The sequence below is a fragment of the Saimiri boliviensis genome, chromosome 6, assembly GCF_048565385.1.
Source record: "Saimiri boliviensis isolate mSaiBol1 chromosome 6, mSaiBol1.pri, whole genome shotgun sequence".
Lineage (NCBI taxonomy): Eukaryota > Metazoa > Chordata > Mammalia > Primates > Cebidae > Saimiri > Saimiri boliviensis.
The window spans coordinates 113,357,263-113,377,102 of record NC_133454.1 but is presented as its reverse complement, the minus strand read 5'-3'; the positions used below and the strand labels follow the sequence as shown (position 1 = coordinate 113,377,102).

The window sequence follows — 19,840 nt, the reverse complement described above, 5'->3', positions numbered from 1 at the left end:
GCAGAGGGCTGGGACTTTCAGCCCCACTCCCATTCTCCCTTAGAGGGGAGAAGGGGTGGAAGTTATGTTGATCACCAGTGGCAGATGGTTTAATCAATCACGCCTCTGTAGCGAGCCTCCATAAAAGCCCTGAAGGACAGGGTCTGAAGAGCTTCCGGACAGCTGGACCCCCGGAGGCTCCAAGAAGATGGTGTGCTGCTCCCCCATACCTCACCCTATGCATCGTCCCATCTGTGTTTTCTGTGATATCCTTGATTTTATTTTTATTTTTATTTTTTTGAGACAGAGTCTTGCTCTGTTGCCCAGGCTGGAGTGCAAAGGCATGATCTTAGCTCACTGCAACCTCTGCCTCCTGGGTTCAAGCAATTCTCCTGCCTCAGCCTCCGGAGTAGCTGGGACTACAGGCGTGCACCACAACACCCAGCTAATTTTTGTATTTTTAGTAGAGACAGGATTTCACCATGTTTGCCAGAATGGTCTTGATCTCTTGACCTCATGATCCACCTGCCTTGGCCTCCCAAAGTTTTGTGATTACAGGCGTGAGCCACCGTACTGGCCTTCTGTTGCTTTTTCATAATGAGACTGAGATTATGCATTTCAGTTAGGAATCCCTGCAGAAGTAAGTGTGTCTCTCTCGGGCTGCATGGTGTCTATGTGTCTGATGATGTTACTGGTGATGTTAACCTGGATCACTTGGTTAAGGAGGCATCTTCTGGGTTTCTCCACTGTCAACGGATACAACTGACTATTCTCTTTGCAATTGGTAAGTATTTGGAGAAACTTTGGGTGGAAATACTTTGAGGCTATCCAGTTGATTCATTGGAATTCTTCTGTCCTGAAAAATTAGCCTTTCTTCCCCATCCATGCTGTTTTCATAACTTTTCCCACACTTAATACTAACTCTCAGATTCTAGATTTGCTGAATAGTCTGCTGTCTGACTACATCCTGATTGTTACTTAATCATTTCTCAGTTGCTAGATAATATTTATCTATTTCCCCTCAATTACAAACAACATCGCAATGAATGTACTTGTATTTATTGTTACATACTTTTGAGAGTCATTTTGAAGGCTATAGTTCCCCAAATAGAAAGTCTGAGGCAAGAGGTATGAGCATTTTTAGTTTTTCATAATATTGCCAAATTGCCTCTCTATGAGATTGCACTAGGTAACACTACCACTCTCTGTGGATGGAGATTATTTGTCCATCCATCCATTCGTTCACATGGCTTGCCTTTGGTCAGGCTGTACAAGGGCAGACTCAGGGGAAGCAAAGCCCCCTGTAACTCTCCAACACCTTTACAAACTCAGCACCCTCCTTCTCATTTATTTATTCCCTGTCTCATCTTCTTCTTTTCTTGAGACGGAGTCTTGGTCTGTCACCCAGGCTGGAGTGCAGTGGTGCTATCTCAGCTCATTACAACCTCCGCCTCCTGGGTTCAAGCGATTCTCCTGCCTCAGCCTCCTGAGTAGCTGGGACTACAGGCATGCTTCACCATGCCCTGCTAATTTTGGCATTTTTAGTAGGGACTGGGTTTTGCCATGTTAGTCAGGTTGATCTCAAACTCCTGACTTCAAGTGATCCACCTGCCTCGGCCTCCCAAAGTGCTGGGATAACAGATGTGAGCCACCGTGCCTGGCCCCTGCCTCATCTTGTTTAGCACAAACAAATTCCATGTGTACCATACTTTAGAACAGGGCATATTTTTTCAAGATGGAATTCACATAAAATTCACCTTTTATGATGGTTTTTCCAGTTCAGTAGTTTTTGGTGTATTTACATTGTCGTGTAACTATCACCATTATTTACTGCCAGAACATTTTGCCTCCAAAAGAAAACCTATACCCATTAGTAATCACTGTGCCTGGCCACATTTCTTTTTGGTAGCACCCCACCTCAGCTGTTTTAGTATTCTGGGGCCATCAACCCAGACGCCTGCTCTCCTCTAGCCAAATGGCATGACTGAGCCAAAGGTACATAACCCAGGCAAGGCTAATAAAGCAATTATTTACTTTTCCTGTCTCTGAAATGGAATCCAGAGCAGACACAACAACAACAAAGCCTGAAATTGGTTGTAGCGGATTCGCAGTCGCAGAAACAGCCAGAGAGACCATTCACGGGTTCCTGCAACTGAGATTTCCAGAGCTGATCTGCTTGTGGCTCCACCCCAGCCCGATTCTTCAGCTTTGTCCTCAGTCCTGTGAGCTTCCCTGGATTCTTCTAGTAACCATTCTTTGCATAGCTTGGCTGGAGTCTATATGGCTTGAATCCAGGAGGCAGGGAGAAGGGAAAAGAGCAGGGCAGCAGGAAGTGTAGACCAGGATGTGTACATACTGGTGTGTTTGCAGAAGGGCTGCCAGCGGGTCAAGGTTGGCATCTTTCTCTCTGTCTTTGCTGTAAACCTGCCAGGTGCAGTGAGGTGGTGGTGAGGTGGGCTTTTGTGGATACCTGGGAATTTGAAATTGGTCTAAAATGAACATCAAGAACCCAAGTTTAACATACAGGTAATATAAATGAATGAATGATGACATAAATCACCTGAGCTAAGCAATTTCAATTTTGGAGCCACAGAATTTGTAACAAGAATCCTCTCACTAATTTGTTTTGCTTTCCCCCCTCATTTCTTGTGGTACAGCATAGCAATGGAAACCTTACCTTTAAGAATGACACGGACCTAGGTTCAAGTCTTGGGTCCACTGCTTTATAAGCTATATGGCCATGGCACGTTTCTTCTTTGGGACATGAAAGCTGTATTTGTGGGGTTTTTTTGAGATAGGGTTTTTGCTCTTACCCGAGCATTGCAGTGATGTGATCATGGCTCACTGCAGCCTCCACCTCCTGGGCTCAAGAGATCCTCTCACCTTAGCCTCCCAAGTAGCTGGGACTACAAGTATGTGGCTAATTTAAAAAAAAATGTTTTTGTAGAAACAAGGTTTCACTATGTTGCCCAAGCTTGTCTTGAACTCCTGGGCTTAAGTGATCTGTCCACCTCGGCCTCCCAAAGGATTACAGACCAGCCGCACCTGGCCTGAAAACTGTATTTATAGACAGAGTTTCCCTCTGTCACCCAGGGCTGGAGTGCAATGGCACGGCACGATCTTGGCACACTGCAACCTCTGCCTCCCAGGTTCAAGTGATTCTTGTGTCTCAGCCTCCTTAGTAGGTGGGATTTCAGGCATATGCCACCATGTGCTGCTAATTTTTGTATTTTTAGTAGAGATGGGGCTTTGCCTTGTTGGCCAGACTGGTTGATGTTGGGATTCACTTGGGGTGGCTGGCAAAATATTAAGGGAAATATTAGGGAAAGGTTATAAGATATAGTCTCTTACCTTTTGGAAGGCCGAAAGGTTTTTATTAACTTATAGAACAGGCTGAAGGCAGCCAGTTCTTACATTAGAGCATCAAGTCAAAAGGTAGATTAAGGATAATAAAAGCTTCCCCAGTTAAGTCTGTTTATCCCACATCCCTTTGTTCCTACTCTAACTGTTTACTCATGTAAACAGTGTGCTGATGGTCCTCTCAGGGGGAGGTGGAAGGGGATTTAACTGTTAATGGTGCTTATTCTGGGCCCTGGAACCAAAACCTTTTATCGTTCATAAACCAATCTTTTAACCATGTTAATTATCCACAAGCATGTTGACTTAGAACCTCCGTTATGAAATCTATGCTGAATAAACGAGAGGAGGATCAGGGAGTCATGGCTGGTTAGCTGCAATCACCCTCAGAAAGCAGTTGGTGACCATCCCTAGCCCACTCAGATTCAGTGTATTCTAGTGTATGTGAGTGCATTTTATTCATCTGTCAAGTCAGGGTCTGAGGACAGAGCTCCACAGGTGGTGATCAACATCTCAGGTCTCAAACTGGAAAGCTGTATTTTTTTTTTTTTTTTTTTTTTTTGAGATGGAGTCTTGCTCTTTTGCCCAAGCTGCAATGCAGTGGTGCAATCTCAGCTTGCTGCAGCCTCTGCGCCTGGCTTCAAAAAATTCTCCTGCCTCAGGCTCCCAAGTAGCTGGGATTACAGGCACCTGCCACCAAGCCTGTCTAATTTTTGTATTTTTAGTAGAGATGGGGTTTCACCATGTTGACCAGGATGGTCTCAGACTCCTCACCTCAGCTTATCCACCTACCTTAGCCTCTCAAAGTACTGGGATGACAGGTGTCAGCCACTGCTCCTGGCCAAATGCTGTATTTTAAAATAGAGAATGGTGATACTATGTTACTTTGCATAGTGTCTGTCATACAGCTAAGTATTATTAGTTTTTCTTCCCCTGTGCTGGTTTTTCAGCAGTTCCTATGAATCCTCTTGGCACTGGGCACATTCTTCATCACTGCACTAATACTCTCTATCAGTTAGCTATTGCTGCGTAACAAGGCTTTTCAACATTTAGCTCATGGATCTACAGGTGAGTTGGGCAGCTCTGCTGATCTTGGCTGGGCTCACATGTTTGGTGGCCAGCCAGCTGTAGGTTGGTTTAGGATGGTCTCAGCTGGGATAACTGAGCTCTATTCTTCATGGGGCCCCTCATCCTTCAAGAAGCTAGCCTGGGATTGTCCCTTCAGGGCTCAGTACAGATGTCCCTTCCATGGGGAGGCCCTCCCATTAGATTTGGTCTCCCCATTGGCCACTCTGAGTGGCTCCTATCCATTCCTTTTGTAATGAGATGGGAAGGAAGTATGCACAGGAAGCATCTCATAAAAACATCTAATATTATTATTATTATTTTTTGAGATGGAGTCTTGCTTTGTTGCCCAGGCTGGAGTGCAATGGTGCGATCTTGGCTCACTGAAACCTCTGCCTCCTGGTTTCAAGCGATTCTCTGGCCTCAGCCTCCCAAGTAGCTAGGACTACAGGCATATGCCACCACAGCTGGCTAATTTTTGTATTTTTTAAAGTAGAGACAGGGTTTCACCATGTTGGCCAGGCTGGTCTCGAACTTCTGACCTCAGGTGACCTGCCTGCCTGCCTCCCAAAGTGCTGGGATTACAGGTGGGAGCCAAGCACCTGGCTGGCTTGTTCTTATGTTGATCAGTGAACAGGCTCAGAGTGACTTCTGGTCACATGGCATTCTGACCTATGCCAATGCAGTTTCATCTTTGTGATCAACGTTCCCGCAATGATTTCCACACATTGGTGTGTTTAAGAATGTCCTGGGATGGCTTGTTATAAATGCAGATTTCCAACCTTCACTTGCAAAGATTCTGACTCTAGATCTGAAGTATGCATTTTTATTTATTTATTTAAATTTTAGACAGCTTCTTCCTCTGTGGCCCAGGCTGGAGTGCAGTGGCTCCATCTCGGCTCACTGCAACCTCCACCTCCTGGGCTCAAGCCATCCTCCCACCTCAGCCTCCTAAGTAGCTGGGATTACAGGCACATGCCACCATGCCCACTAATTTTTGTAGAGATAGGTTTGACCATGTTGCCCAGGCTGGTCTTGAACTCCAGAGCTCAAGTGATCCACTCGCCTCGGCCTCCTAAAGTGCTGGGATTACAGGTGTGAACCGGCCTAGGAAACTGCATTTTTTAACAAGCACCTCCTGGAAAGCAGTGAGAGGAGCTGTGAGTTTGTGGGGGGTGGTACTGAAGCAGGAGTCAGGAGACCTGGGTCTCTACCTGCTGGCTCTGGGAGGGGCTTCCATGGATGTGTCCTGAGACTGGGCACCTCCTGCCTCGCGAGATGGCAGGCGACATGAAGGCAGCCAGTCCTGGAGCTCAGCAGCTCACACTCCAGCGAGCACGTTTGGGAGGCAATGGGATTGGGTTTTTAGAGGTTGCTGGCTGTGGCCAGTGGGCTGAAGCCAAGAAGCAGTAACATTCTGTTTGCCTGATTACAGTTTGTTCTTTTATTAAAACGTTGAGCCAACATAAACAAATTGGGAGATTTCAAATTATGATTTCTGGCATCTCTCGAAGAGTCGGAAGATCGAGTGACTCTGGGACTGTGTTGCTGCACGAGCAAGTGAGGCTGGAGTTGAGCTGGGCCTGGTCCTGCTCAGGTCGCCACAGTCCTCACCACTCCCTATTGTCTCCCCTGCCACCCACTCATTTATGGGCTGCTTTAGTCTTGGGGCTGTGTGACAGTGAGTCCCTGGACTTCCTGGTGTCCAGAGGCCCTCCACACTCTGGCTCGGAGACAGTAGGTTTCCTCCAGCTGCACTTGACCCACATTTGCACAGTCTCCATCCTCTCTCCATCCTCTCCCCACGCTCTCTCTGTTCCCTTCCCCTCAAACTGTGAGCTTTTCTCTGAGACATAACTGTGGTGATATGGCAAGACGGCAGGCTCTGGGTTGCAGCGCCCACCCACCATTCCCCCCGAGTGGCCCTGGGCAAGTTAGGTAAGTCTCCGTTAAGTAACCTCTGTAAAACAGGGGGAGCACTTCTCACCCACTCCTGATATTTCCTTCCTTGTAGAGGGGGCATCTGTTAATGTGCTTGGCTTGGCCCCAGCCCGATCTTTCCCAGAGAGGAGGGAGTCACTTGCATGCGTGGCACGCCTGGGACCAAGTCGCTGCCTGTGCAGCACAGCCCCTTCCTTGTCTCTTTGGGGGTCGGCCCACCTGCGGAGACAAGCCTCGTCTTCACGCTCTTCTCTGCCCCAAGTGTTACAGGGGCCCGCTCTGTCTCTGTGAGGGGAGGCTGGATTCTGACGGTGATGTCCAGCAGTCTGGGAGTGAGTGGGTTTGTCTAATTCTGGGGTTCAGTATAAGAAAACCCCATGCCGGCCGGGTGCGGTGGCTCAAGCCTGTAATCCCAGCACTTTGGGAGGCTGAGGCAGGTGGATCACGAGGTCGAGAGATCGAGACCATCCTGGTCAACATGGTGAAACCCCGTCCCTACTAAAAATACAAAAAAAAAATTAGCTGGGTATGGTGGCGCGTGCCTGTAATCCCAGCTACTCAGGAGGCTGAGGCAGGAGAATTGCCTGAACCCAGGAGGCGGAGGTTGCGGTGAGCCGAGATCGCGCCATTGCACTCCAGCCCGGGTAACAGGAGCGAAACTCCGTCTCAAAAAAAAAAAAAAAAAAAAGAAAACCGCATGCCTAAGATGTATTCTCCCAAATCACCTTCACCAATAGTAAAGTCTGAAATTCATCTCATTTGGTTCTGAACAGGGGCTGGGAAGATAGGTACCCTTTGCTGGGTCCACTCAGACACCCTCAGATAGTTGTACTTTTGGCGGCTGTTGTGAGGGGCCATGCCTGGCAGATAGTAGGTGCTCAATAAATAGCAATGGCTATTGTTAAAACTCTTGCTCTTCCTGTTTAGTTACACATTCAGAAGTAGGAAAGGGGGACCAGTGCAGGGAGGGGTGGAGTCGTGGGGGACAAGAGGAGGGGAGTGGGCTGAGCTCAAAGGAACGTGAAGAAATAGATAAGAAGAAAGGGAAAGTAACCTGGATAACGCTTCTCTTAAAAGCTGCCTTCCAGGGCCTTAGCGCTATATGCAAATCACATGCAAATCTCACACATATTTATCAGCAGCCCTCCTTGGGAAGTCCGCCTGGATGTGGCCCGGGGGGAAAATTTGGGTGGAGGTCACTGAATTCCAGGGAGTTTGCTGTGAGAATCGGGGAGAACAGGTGCCTGGGAATGGGTGTGGGGGAGGGTGGGAGGAAAGGGCGGTGAGGGCAGACGTGGTAGGGATGGGTGGGGTGGGGCTGGGATCTGAGCTGCCTGTGGGGGCAGAGGCCAGTCAGGATAGACACAGGAGCCTACGGACTGGGGAGACTGTGTGAAGGTGCAGGTGGCCACCAGCCGCAAGGAGCACTCAGCCTCTTTGCACCCCTGGACCTGCTCCCTCTCCCAGCCAGACCCACTCCTTAGCCAGTCCTGAAGCTTAGAAAGACTGTGCGATCCTAACAATCCCCAGCCTTGGCATCTGACAAACCTTGTTGATCTTCCAGCTGTGCGACAGTGAGCCGGTTACCAGCCTTGGGTTCCTCTTCTGTATTACAGGTTAGTAACAGTCTCTCTCTCACAGAGCTCCTGGGAAGATGTGGGGAGAGACAGTGCTTGGTTGAGCGTGAGTCTGGGGTCTTCAGAACTGTTCCAGCCATTCCTACTCTTCATAGCCCAGCTGGGAAATCTGTGCTTTACACGCTGTGTTTCATTTAATCCCAATGAGCTCGGGCTGCCAGTGTGGAGCCACTATTATTACTCCCAGTTTACAGATGAGGATGCTGGAGTCCTGTGAGGTACAAGAGCCAGGACAGCGTCAGCTTCACACTCAGACCTGGCCTGTTTCTCTTGATGCTCTTCAGCCTCCTCTCAGAATGTTAGAGCTGGTGGGTCTCTGAGATGGGTAACTCTTCATTTTGTTATAGTGAACCCCAAGTTTCCCTTCAAAGAATCAGTATGTCAGTATGTTCAACTCTCTTATTCGTTATTCTCTATTTTAAAGTTTAACTTCCTTGTAATTCCAGTAAACAACCTTCTCCACCAGTTCTAATTAGTAGTTCACATCTGTCCCCCCTTCCCTGGTTCCATCCTGACGCATCCTGGTCACCTGATCACCCCTGGCTACCTGCTCTGACAAGCTGTACCCATCCTTCCCACCAAAACACCCACCCTGCCACTCCAGCTCAGACCCCTGCTTTTTAAAAAATAGCCGATCAGGATTAGTCTAGCTTGTGCCATCTAACCGTAGCCAATAGGGGACGCAACAGCAGTAGGGACGACTCCCGTCAGGCATAAGTACCCCTTCCCCGCTTGTCCAAGCATGTGAACACCATTGCTCCCTCTGGGCGTTGCCCCCTTCTCTAGAAGTAAACTGCCTTGCTGGGAGGATTCATCTTCGAGTGCTGTTTCTTTTGCAGCATTGAAATTTTTCTTATAACAATTCAATAAATGAAACCCAGAGAGGTTGAGGGACTTGCCTAAGGTCACACAGCCCCTTAGAGGCAGAGCTGGAGCTTGACCAAGGGTCCTGACTGGAGGTCCTGCTCACTTTCCTGCACAGCATATAAGACCTCCCCTCCCAGGCCGCTTGACCACTGAGGGGGCTCTGCTTCCCCTTGTCTGTCCTGTGGCACTGACTGCCCGGGGTGGCGGCTGGGTGCTTCTGGAACTCCTCTCAGCTGGGATCTGGGAGAGTGCTGCTTGTTAGGGGGTTTGGGGGACTTCCTGACTTCTGCTCACCTCCTCTGCCACGCCCCCTCTGCCTCTGCCAGGGTCTCTCCCGCCCCTGCTCATCAGCTGTCCCTTCCCCTTTCCCACTCCAAGGCTGTCAGTGTTTGGGGGAGATTATGCAGTGTTGACATTGGAATACGAATTAGGCGAGAGCGGCAGCCAAATATTGGAATTAGGGAAAGCAGAAGCCCAGGCGGGCATCCAAGAGTGGCTGGAACATCTGTGTCTTGGCTGTTCCAGATGCCCGACCCTGCGCCCACCTGAAAACGATGGGTCCCAGAGCCACAGACAAGCTCTGGTGCAGCCAAGGCTTGGTCCTTGACTTGCCAGGCGAGACCACAGCTAAGTCCCACAGAGCTTGGCCCCATCCGCTTGCTGTATTCCGAGGCCCAGGAAAAGGCAGATGCTTCTGTTGTGAGTTGACAGACAGAGGCAAGACGCTGCCCAAGGATGTATCCTTCATTTACTTGTCTGAAATCCCATCTTTAGTGCTCTGTTTCCATTGCGCAGGTCAGCATTTGCCAAAATGTGTTCCACGGATCCCAAGTTCTAAAGGCTGTTAGTAAGTTTTGTGTAAAAGGGGGTTCCATGGCCATGTACTTGGGAGAGGTGTTAAACAGAGCTAAGCTGGACTTCTCAGGGAGGGCCATGAGTAATTTAATAGACACAGCGATTCATCAGAAGGGTGAGGGATGAAGGCTGTTGTATTTCCTATGCTTGTTTGACATGCAACCTTGTTCTCAAGGAGTATCTTTTTTTTTTTTTTTTTTTTTTTTTTGAGACTAAGTCTTGCTCTGTTGCCCAGGCTGGAGTGCAGTGGCATGATCTCAGCTCACTGCAACCTCTGCCTCCTGGGTTCAAGCCATTCTCCTGCCTCAGCCTCCCAAGTAGCTGGGACTACAGGCTCATGCCACCACACCTGGCTCATTTCTCTATTTTTAGTCAAGACAGAGTTTCACCATATTGGTCAGGCTGGTCTAGAACTCCTGATCTCAGGTGATCCTGACCCACCTCAGCCTCCCAAAGTGCTGGGATTACAGGCATGAGCCACTGCGCCCGGCCTCTCATGGAATATCTTTTTGGACCAGTGCGAACAGATATGTCTTCTAGCAGCTGCTGGTACGTCTGTCCAGGGGCTGGTGTGAGATAGACACAATACATATGGATTGCGTCCGACTCTCGCAGAATGTGCTTCCGGCATCTGTGAAATGGAAGAGCAGCACCGCCCTGAATGTTTTTGTTTTCTTTTTTAAAAGTCAAATGAGAGGCTCATGTGTAGAAGTAGTTGCAAGCTGAATTGTTGCACATATTTCGGGAATGATTACGATCAGCCCCGTCTCTTAACTAATCTGATAAACGTAGACACGCTGACAGCTTTGTGATAATACCCCCCACCAGGACTTTTCCATTTTCCTCTCCAGGGAGAGGGCGATGCTTAGCCTAGCATTCCTCAGTGTGAGTTCATGCCTTCACGGAACTTATCACATGGGTCTGCTAGTGGCAAGCTCCAGGCCAGCTCGCTGAGTGGCAGGACAGAAAGGCAGTTGATTCCAGGGCTCTTGACTCTTGAGTTCGGAGCCGTGTTTGTCCCAGTGCTGCCATGGTACCAGGCAGGGGACAGGGCGCTGGGGAGGCATGTGACAGAGGCATTTCCTGGACCAGTTCGTGGTGACACCGTGCCCACTGCCAGCCGCCCCTCCCAGGGTCTGAGCACTGCCCAAGCTCCCTGCAGGGCAGCCATGCTTGAGTGTGGGACCAAGAGCGCTCTCTCTAAGGAGGCGTGGATCTGAGTGGGACTCTCAGCGACCAGATACCAAAGGGGTCATCCTCTTCCTGGCTCTCTTCTTCCTGCAGACGCTTCTTGGGCCGCAGCCTCGCCTTTGCCCATCCCCCTCAGTTAAGACTTGTCTGAATTAAGAGTTAAAAAAGGTCAGATCTTAGAAGGACTTAGCCACTTCCCCCAGGAGGCCTGGAGAAAACTCCAAGTCATAAACCCTGGCATCCCTCGCTTCCCCTATCTGGGCCTCAGTTTCCCCATCTGTAAGCTGAGAAACCTCATCTAGCTCTAGAAAGTAAGTCTATGGATTCAGAAACATCATAAACTCCAGCTATTTACATATGAAATACTTCCTGCAATTCCTTCTCCTTCCATCTGCCCTCCGGTGGGGTCGTCCCCCTCCTGTCACCCCTGTGTGATTCCAGCAGCTTCCTAAGGTGTTTCCCGGACTCTGGTACTTTTCTTTCATGTCTGCCTGGAGAGATTTTTTTTTTTTTTTTTTTGAGACAGAGTCTTGCTCTGTTGCCCAGGTTGGAGTGCAGTGGTGAGATCTGGGCTCACTGCAGCCTCTGCCTCCCTGCGTTCAAGAAATTCTCCTGCCTCAGCCTCCTGAATAGCTGGGATGACAGGCAGGCGTCACTACATCTGGCTAATTTTTATTTTTTTTTAGTAGAGACGGGGTTTCACCATGTTGATCAGGCTGGTCTTGATCTTCTGACCTTGCGATCTGCCTGCCTTGGCCTCCCAAACTGCTGGGATTACAGGCGTGAGCCACAGTGCTTGACCAGATCTTTTTAGGTTCTGCTGACCTCATGCCCTTTTCGTACTTTCACATTTGGGATGGCTTCCTGCTGGCCCTGGGTAAGGTCTGTGTTACGTCTCTGCACCTGTGACACAGAGACCACTGGGATTTTCTAGAGCACCTGAACTTTCACTCTTCCTAGGCTTCGCATTTGCCCTTCCTTCAGCCAAAATGCCTTTCCTCCTTCTCCTGATGATGACATTTTTTTTGCGACCTGCAAGACCTAACTTCTTCCCACCCGTCTTACTTCTCCTCTCCTCTCTTAGTGCTCCCATTGTAAATCAGTTTGTGCTTGTTTTTCTTTTCTTTTTTTTTTTTTGAGTGGGAGTCCCACTCTGTCACCCAGGCTGGAGTGCAGTGGCACAATCTCAGCTCACTGGGTGTGAGATTCTCCTGCTTCAGCCTCCCGAGTAGCTGGAATTACGGGCGCCATGCCCGGCTAATGTTTGTATTTTTAGTAGAGACAGGGTTTCACCATGTTGGCCAGGCTGGTCTCAAATTCCTGACCTTGAGTGACCCACCCTCCTTGGTGCTGGGATTATAGGCGTGAGCCACCAGGCCCAGCCTGTGCTTTTTTTTTCTTTTTTTCGTTGCATCGTTATAAGTTAATATACTAGATTTTCACCACTATAAATCCTTTTGTATTATCGATCATATATTAGCAAACATTTAGCTTTTTCCTTAAGTTATAAAAATAGGCTGGGCGTGGCAGCTTACTCCTGTAATCTCAGCACTTCGGGAGGCCAAAGTCGGAGGATCACTTGAAGCTAGGAGTTCAAGACTAGCCCTGGCAACATAGCAATAATCCATCTCTACAAAAAATACAAAAACACTTCGGGAGGCCGAGGTGGGTGGATCATCTGAGGTTAGAAGTTCAAGATCACCCTGGCCAACATGGCAAAACCTTGTCTCTACTAAAAAATACAAAAATTAGCCGGATGTGGTGGCGGACACCTGTAATCCCAGCTAATCAGGAAACCGAGGCATAAGAATTGCTTGAACCTGAAAGGCGGAGGTTGCAGTGAGATGCCACTTGCACTCCAGCTTGGGTGACAGAGTGAGACCCCATCTCAAAGCAAACAAACAAACAACAAAAAACTAAACAAATACGAAAAATTAACTGGGCATGATGGTGCACACCTGTAGTCCCAGCTAGTCAGGAGGCTGAGGTGGGAGGTTCACTTGAGCCTGGAAGGTCAAGGCTGCAGTGAGCCGTGATGTGCTACTGCACTCCAGCCTGGGTGACAGAGCAAGAGCCTGTCTCTCAAAAAACAAAACAAAACAAAACAAAACAAAACAAAACAAAACAAAACAAAACAAAACAAAACACAAAGGCACACTCTTGTAACATTTCCAAATGGTTCAGAAGTAAAAGTGAAACATCCCCCCTCTCTAACCCTACTGGTCAGTCCAGTGACTCCTGGGTAATTCCTGCTAACGGTTCCTCGTGTTCTTACGCACGTATGCCTTTGCACATTCAACATGTATGCACGTACCAAAATGGATGTAACTGGCCTCCGTTACGGGGCATTTAGATTGTTTTCCATTTTCTACTGCTATAAATAATGCTGCGAAGATCACCTTCAGATTCAAATATTTCTGCATGCAGAGTCTTAAGAATGGGATTGCTGGGTCACAGAGGACATCCACTTAAAGTTTTTAATGAGCACTGACAAACTGTCGTCATAGAAGGTTGAACTATTTACCTCTCCCGGCAAGTCTTATACAGACATGGAAATATCTGTCTTCCTCCCTTGAAAGCGGGGTCTGGATCTTAATTTGTTGCTGTGGCCCTGGAATTCGGTAGGCTCAGTAAATGCTTGCTGAGTGAACCTATGGGTTGTCAAGCCCTCGCTCTGTATTTTCCCAGAAAAGGAGCAGCACTTCGGCCCCAGAAAAGTCTATGAAGTCAACTGTGAGACCAGGAGACCTTGACCTGTTTGGTTTGACACTCTGGATTGCAAAGAATCCTGAGGAGTCCTGGGTACTTTCTTTGTTAAGAGGGGGGTGTGTGGTTTTTGTCTTCAAAGCTGGCCTTAGAGGCTCTGGGTTGCCATGGCAACTCTTGAGCAGGGCCGCCTTTTCCCATCCCTCCATCTTGGGAGCCCTGGTTGCCATAACAACCGATTGGTCCGCTCCTCTTCCTCCACCTCTGCCACAGGGCTCCAGCTTCCCTCTGGGGGCACCACTGTTCTTAGGTCTGGGGCAACCCTGATATCACTTGACCCATGTACTTGAGACTTTCTTGAGAGGAGAAGGGGAGGGTGGCAGCAGAAAACAGCATGGCCTGGCTGAGTGCTATGGCTCATGCCTGTAATCCCAGCACTTTGGGAGGCCGAGGCAGGTGGATCACCGGAGGTCAGGAGTTCGAGACCTGCCTGGCCAATATGGTGAAACCCTGTCTCTACTAAAAATGCATAAATTAGCTGGGTTTGGTTGTGGGTGCCTGTAGCCCCAGCTACTCAGGAGGCTGAGACAGGAGAATCACTTGAACCTGGGAGGCAGAGATTGCAGTGAGCTGAGATCGTGCCACTGCACTTCCAGCCTGGGAGACAGAGCGAGACTCCATCTAAAAAAAAAAAAAAAGAAAATATCATGGCCACTGGGAAGGGGTGAGGGCTCAGGTGGAGGAATAGTGAGGTCCCTGCTCTATCCTAGCCTGGGAGAATCAGTGTTGCCTGGGGCTAGAGGGGGAAGCAAGTTTCTCTGAGGTTCAGGGGCAGTTTTGGGAATCAATGAGGTGCAGGGGCTGTGAGGTCTCAAGCATTCTTCCTCAACATTCCCCAGAGATGGCAGAGCAGATGCAGCGGCCACCCTCGGGGGGTCCTCAGCCTTGGAGGAGGCAGGAGACCTGAGCTATGGAGCTACTCAGAGGCCCTACTGAGAGCACCTTGGTGACCATCACAGTCCTCTTCAGAATGTCCAGAGTAGCTTTGCGCAGTGACAGTATCGTAGCCAATGAGGTTTATCCGAGGCGCGATTATTGCTAATTGAAAACTTTTCCCAGAATGTCCAGAGTACAGGGATAAGCAGGTGAAACCAGGGCATTTCTTAACATGCTGTAGTGCTCTGCGGCCACATCAAAGGAGGACACTGAGGATTCTGGTGGCACTTGGAGACATACTGCTGAGGGAAAAAAGCAGGACCCGCAATGCTATGTGGATATTGACTGCGACTATATAATGGCAGCGTGGACTTCTCAGAGATGGGATTTGGAGGAATGTAATATCGATGCAAATAGACTTTTCCCCACACTGCCTTCTCCCCCAGCGTTTCCTCATCTCTGTCAACAGCCTTGCCACCTACTCTGTTGCCCAAACCAGAAACTTGATTCAAACCAAGCTTCTCCCTCTGCCCTCATGCCCTGTTCCTGTTAGTCCTGCCTATTCCAGCTCTGAGCCAGTTTTCAGAGTATTCCTCCTCCTGTTCCCACATCCGCATCCCCCAGGGGCCTCTCTCCTCCCAGTGCGTCTGTCCCCTCACGTCCCACCATGCTCTGCTCCCCAGCACCTCTGCCACGGTGTGGCCCTGGACAGATGTGGTCAAGGGGCTCCTCTCCTCCTGCTCCTCATTTGTTCCAGGATCAAGGAGAAACTTCCTGGCCCACGAAGGCCCTTCTGGATCCAGTTCCTTAGCCCAGGCTGTAGCTTCTCTCTGCTTTCAGCCATGCGAACTCCAGGAGGCTCCGTTTATTCCTCTTTGCCCGTGAACACAGCTCTCTTTGCCAGGAATGCCCTTCCCCACCTCATCTGCCTGGTCAACTCCTATCCCCCATGTCACATTTTGCCCAGGACTTTCCAAGATGGCAGAAGAAAGAAGTTTCCCCTCCATTCCCCTCCTAAAAACTGCAGAAACCACAGGAGAACAAGAACAGAAGCCTGAACCCCGTCTTTGGTGGAATGCGGAGACCTCTCTACTCCTGAATTTCAATACATGGAGGGGGAAGCTGCCGGAGGAGGATAAAGGGCTCGGCAGAGAGGAGGAAGCTCAAACCTCTGTACTTACTGAGTGCGGAAGAGACTGGAGAAGCAAACTGGTTTTCTCTACAGAAACCCAGAAAGAGTCTGGGATTAGAGGGGCCAAGTATCACAGGAAGTGGGGCAGGGCCCGAAAATAAGGGTAGGGGGTAGTTTGAAAGTCTGTGTAGACCTCCAAGCCCTGCCTCCATCCTATGCAGCCAGGTGACTGTCCCCCTTACTCCCATGAGAGACCAGAGGTCCTGGTCTCAGAGATGCCAAGTGTGAAGAGAAGGGGTGAGATGTCCTACTAAAGGGTCCCAGCCCCCTTCCCCACCCACCTTTAGGGTACCAGAATCAGGCTTATGCCTGCACCCTGCACTAACCCCATGCAAAGACTGAAGTATGTTTTCCCTGAAGGAATTAACCCCAAAGAAACGACTGCCAGACGCTTATGCTCATGGGTCTGCAGCAGATAAGCTGGTGGGAGCAGCTGAGTGTCCAGTTAACATGCCACATTCAGGCACTTCCTGCCTCCAACCCACCCTGCGGTGGGGAACCCTTAAACACAAACACGCAGCCAAGGATCATGGACACTTGAGGGACACTTTCTCTCATATTCCAAGGAAGATATGAACCAACAGGAAATGGAGATTATGCAGGCAGCAGAATACAAGTTTGAAGAAACCATAACTGATACCCTTAGAGAGATACGAGAACATGTGCTCGCTTCGGCAGCACGTATACTAAAATTGGAACGATACAGAGAAGATTAGCATGGCCCCTGCGCAAGGAGAGATACAAGAACATATTGCACCCCTGAAAAAATAACAGAGTCGAATCAAAAAGAAATAGAGAAAAAGAATGAACGCATGAAAGTAAAAATCCTGATGGTAGAAATGTTAGAAAGTATCAGGAGTTGGAAGACAAAGTGGAGGAACTTCCTCTGGAAATATAACAAAGAGAGAAGAAGACATGAAGGAGGGAAGAGGCAGGAAAGAAAGCGTAAGCAATTAGAGGATCAGGCCGGGTGTGGTGACTCAGGCTTGCAATCCCAGTGCTCGGAGGCCGAGGCGGGAGGATTGCTTGAGGCCAGGAGTTTCAGACCAGCCTGGGCAACATAGTAGGACCACATTTCTACAGAAAATAAATTAGTTGCACGTGGTTGTGTACCTGTGGTCCCAGCTTCTAGGGGAGGCTGAGACAGGAGAATCACTTGAACCCAGGAGTTTGAGACTGTGTTGAGCCCTGATTGTACCACTGTACTCCAGCCTGGGTGACAGAGCAAGACCTGTATCTGAAAAAATATATATATATATATTTTCAGGTCCAACATTTAGCTAATAGGAGTCCCAGAAATGGAGAGAGGAAGGAATGAAATTGTCAAGGAAATAGTACAAGAGAATTTCCCAGAATTAAAGGACATGTGTTCCTAGATGACAAGATCCACCGAGCATCCAATTCAATCAGTGAAAAAAAAATCCACATCCAGGCTCATCACCACAACCTTTCATATGCAGGCATCAAGACGGCTCCGTGAGGTGTCTGGAGAGACCTGGCTGGCACTGCAATGAGACCAGTGAGGCACTGGCCTTGTGGGTAGAATTTAAGGGGGCACCAAAACACTCAGTGATCAAGATAAAAAAAATTAATGCACTATTTAAAAAAGAGGTCAGGTGTGGTGGCTCAAGCCTGTAATCCCTGCACTTTGGGAGGCTGAGATGAGTGGATTACTTGAAGTCAGGAGTTCAAGATCAGCCCCACCAACATGGTGAAACCCCATCTCTACCAAAACCACAAAAATTAGCTGGGCGTGGTGATGCACGCCTGTAATCCCAGCTACTCAGGAGGCTGAGGCAGGAGAATCACTTGAACCTGGGAGTTGGAGGTTGCAGTGAGCCGAGATTGCACCACCGCACTCCAGCCTGCTGACAGAGCAAGACTCTGTCTCAAAAAAAAAAAAAAAAAAAAAAAAGAAAGGAAAAAATTTTAAGTAAAGACACGATCCGGCAAAACTGGGACTTGGGTGAGGTGAGTGAGGTCGAGCTGAGTGACTGTAGGTTCAGATCCCGTCTTTATTTGAAGTTGGCATTTCAATGGCCGAATTATTTGGCACTCCCTCGCATGTCTGCGCCTCAGGTCGGTGCTTCTCTCACTTCCTCCTAGTCCAGGCACAGGAAGCCTCTGGAGTGGCTATGGCATCAAGCTGCTCAACAGCGACATTGGAAGTTTGAAGACAAGGAAGCAGTGCCTTTCAAAAGTCTGACTGAGACTGGCTCATTAGCGGTGGCTCATGCCTGTCATCTCAGCACTTTGGGAGACTGAGGCGGGTGGATCACTTGAGGTCGGGCGTTGGGGACTAGCCTGATCAACACAGTGAAATCCTGTCTCTAACTAATAATATAATTAACCAGATGTGGTGGCACAGGCCTGTAGTCCCAGCTGGTTGGGTGGCTGAGGCAGGAGAATTGCTTGAACCTGGGAGGCCAAGATTGCACTACTGCTCTCCAGCCTGGGTGCCAGAGTGAGACTCCATCTCAACAAAACAAAACAAAACAAAACAAAAAACAAAAAACAAAAACTGCCTGAAAATGTTTTTCCACCTAGTATTCCACACCAGCCCAGACTGTCAATTAAACACGATGGGAGAAATAAAGAGCTTTCTAGACATACTGTGTCTTCAAATAACTTGCCTCCCAGGTACCTTTCTTAGGGAACTACTGAAGGATGTATTTAATTTAAATCAGGGCTCCAAGAAAGAAGATAGATCCAGGAACAAGGATTGCAACACAGGAGGGAAGAGAGAAGGGAATTCCCTGGGCGGTGGCTCCAGGGACACCAGGAGATCGCTGTGTTTTGGACCAGAGAGCAAGCTGCCCAGATCGGCAGGAGTCAGAAGCCTCTAGGGGCTGGGGGAGTTTGTCCTCAGGAAAATAACTCGGCCTAACAAATGATCTGACAGGTTTGGTCATGTGGAAAATGATATTGAGGGCATGGAAAGATTTCATCAATTGTTTTCAATGACAACAACAAACAGACGTAAGATGATGAAAAATGAGGTATTTGTTAAGAGGAGGAACAAAAAAAAAAAAAAAAAAAAAAGGAAATAAGATCGTCGGGTGCTACTTGGCCCAGGAATAAAATATATTTATGTATTCATAAAAATGAAAATGTGGAATGTGGATTTTAAAAGATTGAGATATTATTTTGGGAGCATGGAGGGAGGGGAAGAGGGAATGGAAGGAAAATTTCTCTAAACACACCAAGGCTTAGATGACAAGCCAAGAGATTGAATAATACACAAATTACCTAGTTTCGTTTTATTCATTTATTTATTTAGAGATAGGGTCTCACTCTGTCACCCAGGCTGGGGTGCAGTGGCGTGATCTTAGCTCACTGACACCTCCATCTCCTGGGCTCAGGCGATTCTCCTGCCTCTGCCTTTCTAGTAGCTGGGACTACAGGTGTGTGCCACCGCACTCAGCTAACTTTTGTGTTTTTAGTAGAGATGAGGTTTTGACTTATTGTCTAGGCTGGTCTTGAACTCCTGGCCTCAAGTGATCTTACCCGCCTTGTTCCCTCGACCTCACTTCCTGAATTCCTGTCCTAATGGAACCTTCTGGGAAGCTCTGGCCTTTGTCTCTGACACCACCGGACTCTGGTGTCCTTACCCTCTGTATGGACACACTGCGTATTAGTACAATGGCTCATGGCACCTACACCATTTCAGGGACATCCGAGTAATTCCGTTTTGGGATCTGTGCTGAGATGGTTTCCGTGGCTTTGCTTGGTTTCTAAACAAAAGTTATTTAGGTGGGAACAGATTCAACTTGAGGTTTTCGTGATTTTCACACGACCTTTAAATACCCCTGATTTGCTGTTTCCTTCTTTCTCTAATGAAAAACTGGATGGTCTTGTTAAAAAGAAACTTAATGTGATGCTGTTGGCCTGCAAATCTCCTAGCCTCCCTCTCTCCATTTCATTGGTTCCCACCCTCTCCTGCCTCCGCTGGCTGCTCCACCCACCCTCTCACCCGGGAGTCCTCAGCTGGCCGCCATCCACTGCTCCCTCCGTGGGAACGGCTCGCTCAGAATTCACCAAGGCCTTCCCGGTAGCCACATCCAGAGACCTTGTGCAATTTCTTTCTTCAGGCTGAATTTAACCCCTCTTCTAG

The 19,840-nt window shown here is 48.7% G+C and overlaps 1 long non-coding RNA gene, 1 other non-coding gene and 1 pseudogene across 2 annotated transcripts; all 3 read left to right on the top strand.

Annotated features, from left to right (window-relative positions):
• Positions 1-13,810: 13,810 nt before the first annotated feature.
• Positions 13,811-14,967, top strand: LOC141584758 (uncharacterized). Its single transcript, XR_012517963.1, has 3 exons — positions 13,811-13,908; positions 14,500-14,637; positions 14,727-14,967. It is a non-coding gene; the product is annotated as an uncharacterized LOC141584758 (long non-coding RNA).
• Positions 14,640-14,779, top strand: LOC120364718 (U4 spliceosomal RNA). The gene has a single exon (XR_005579872.1). It is a non-coding gene; the product is annotated as a U4 spliceosomal RNA (small nuclear RNA).
• Positions 14,968-16,388: 1,421 nt separating the features above from the next.
• On the top strand, positions 16,389-16,479 carry LOC120364768 (U6 spliceosomal RNA; annotated as a pseudogene).
• Positions 16,480-19,840: the final 3,361 nt, after the last annotated feature.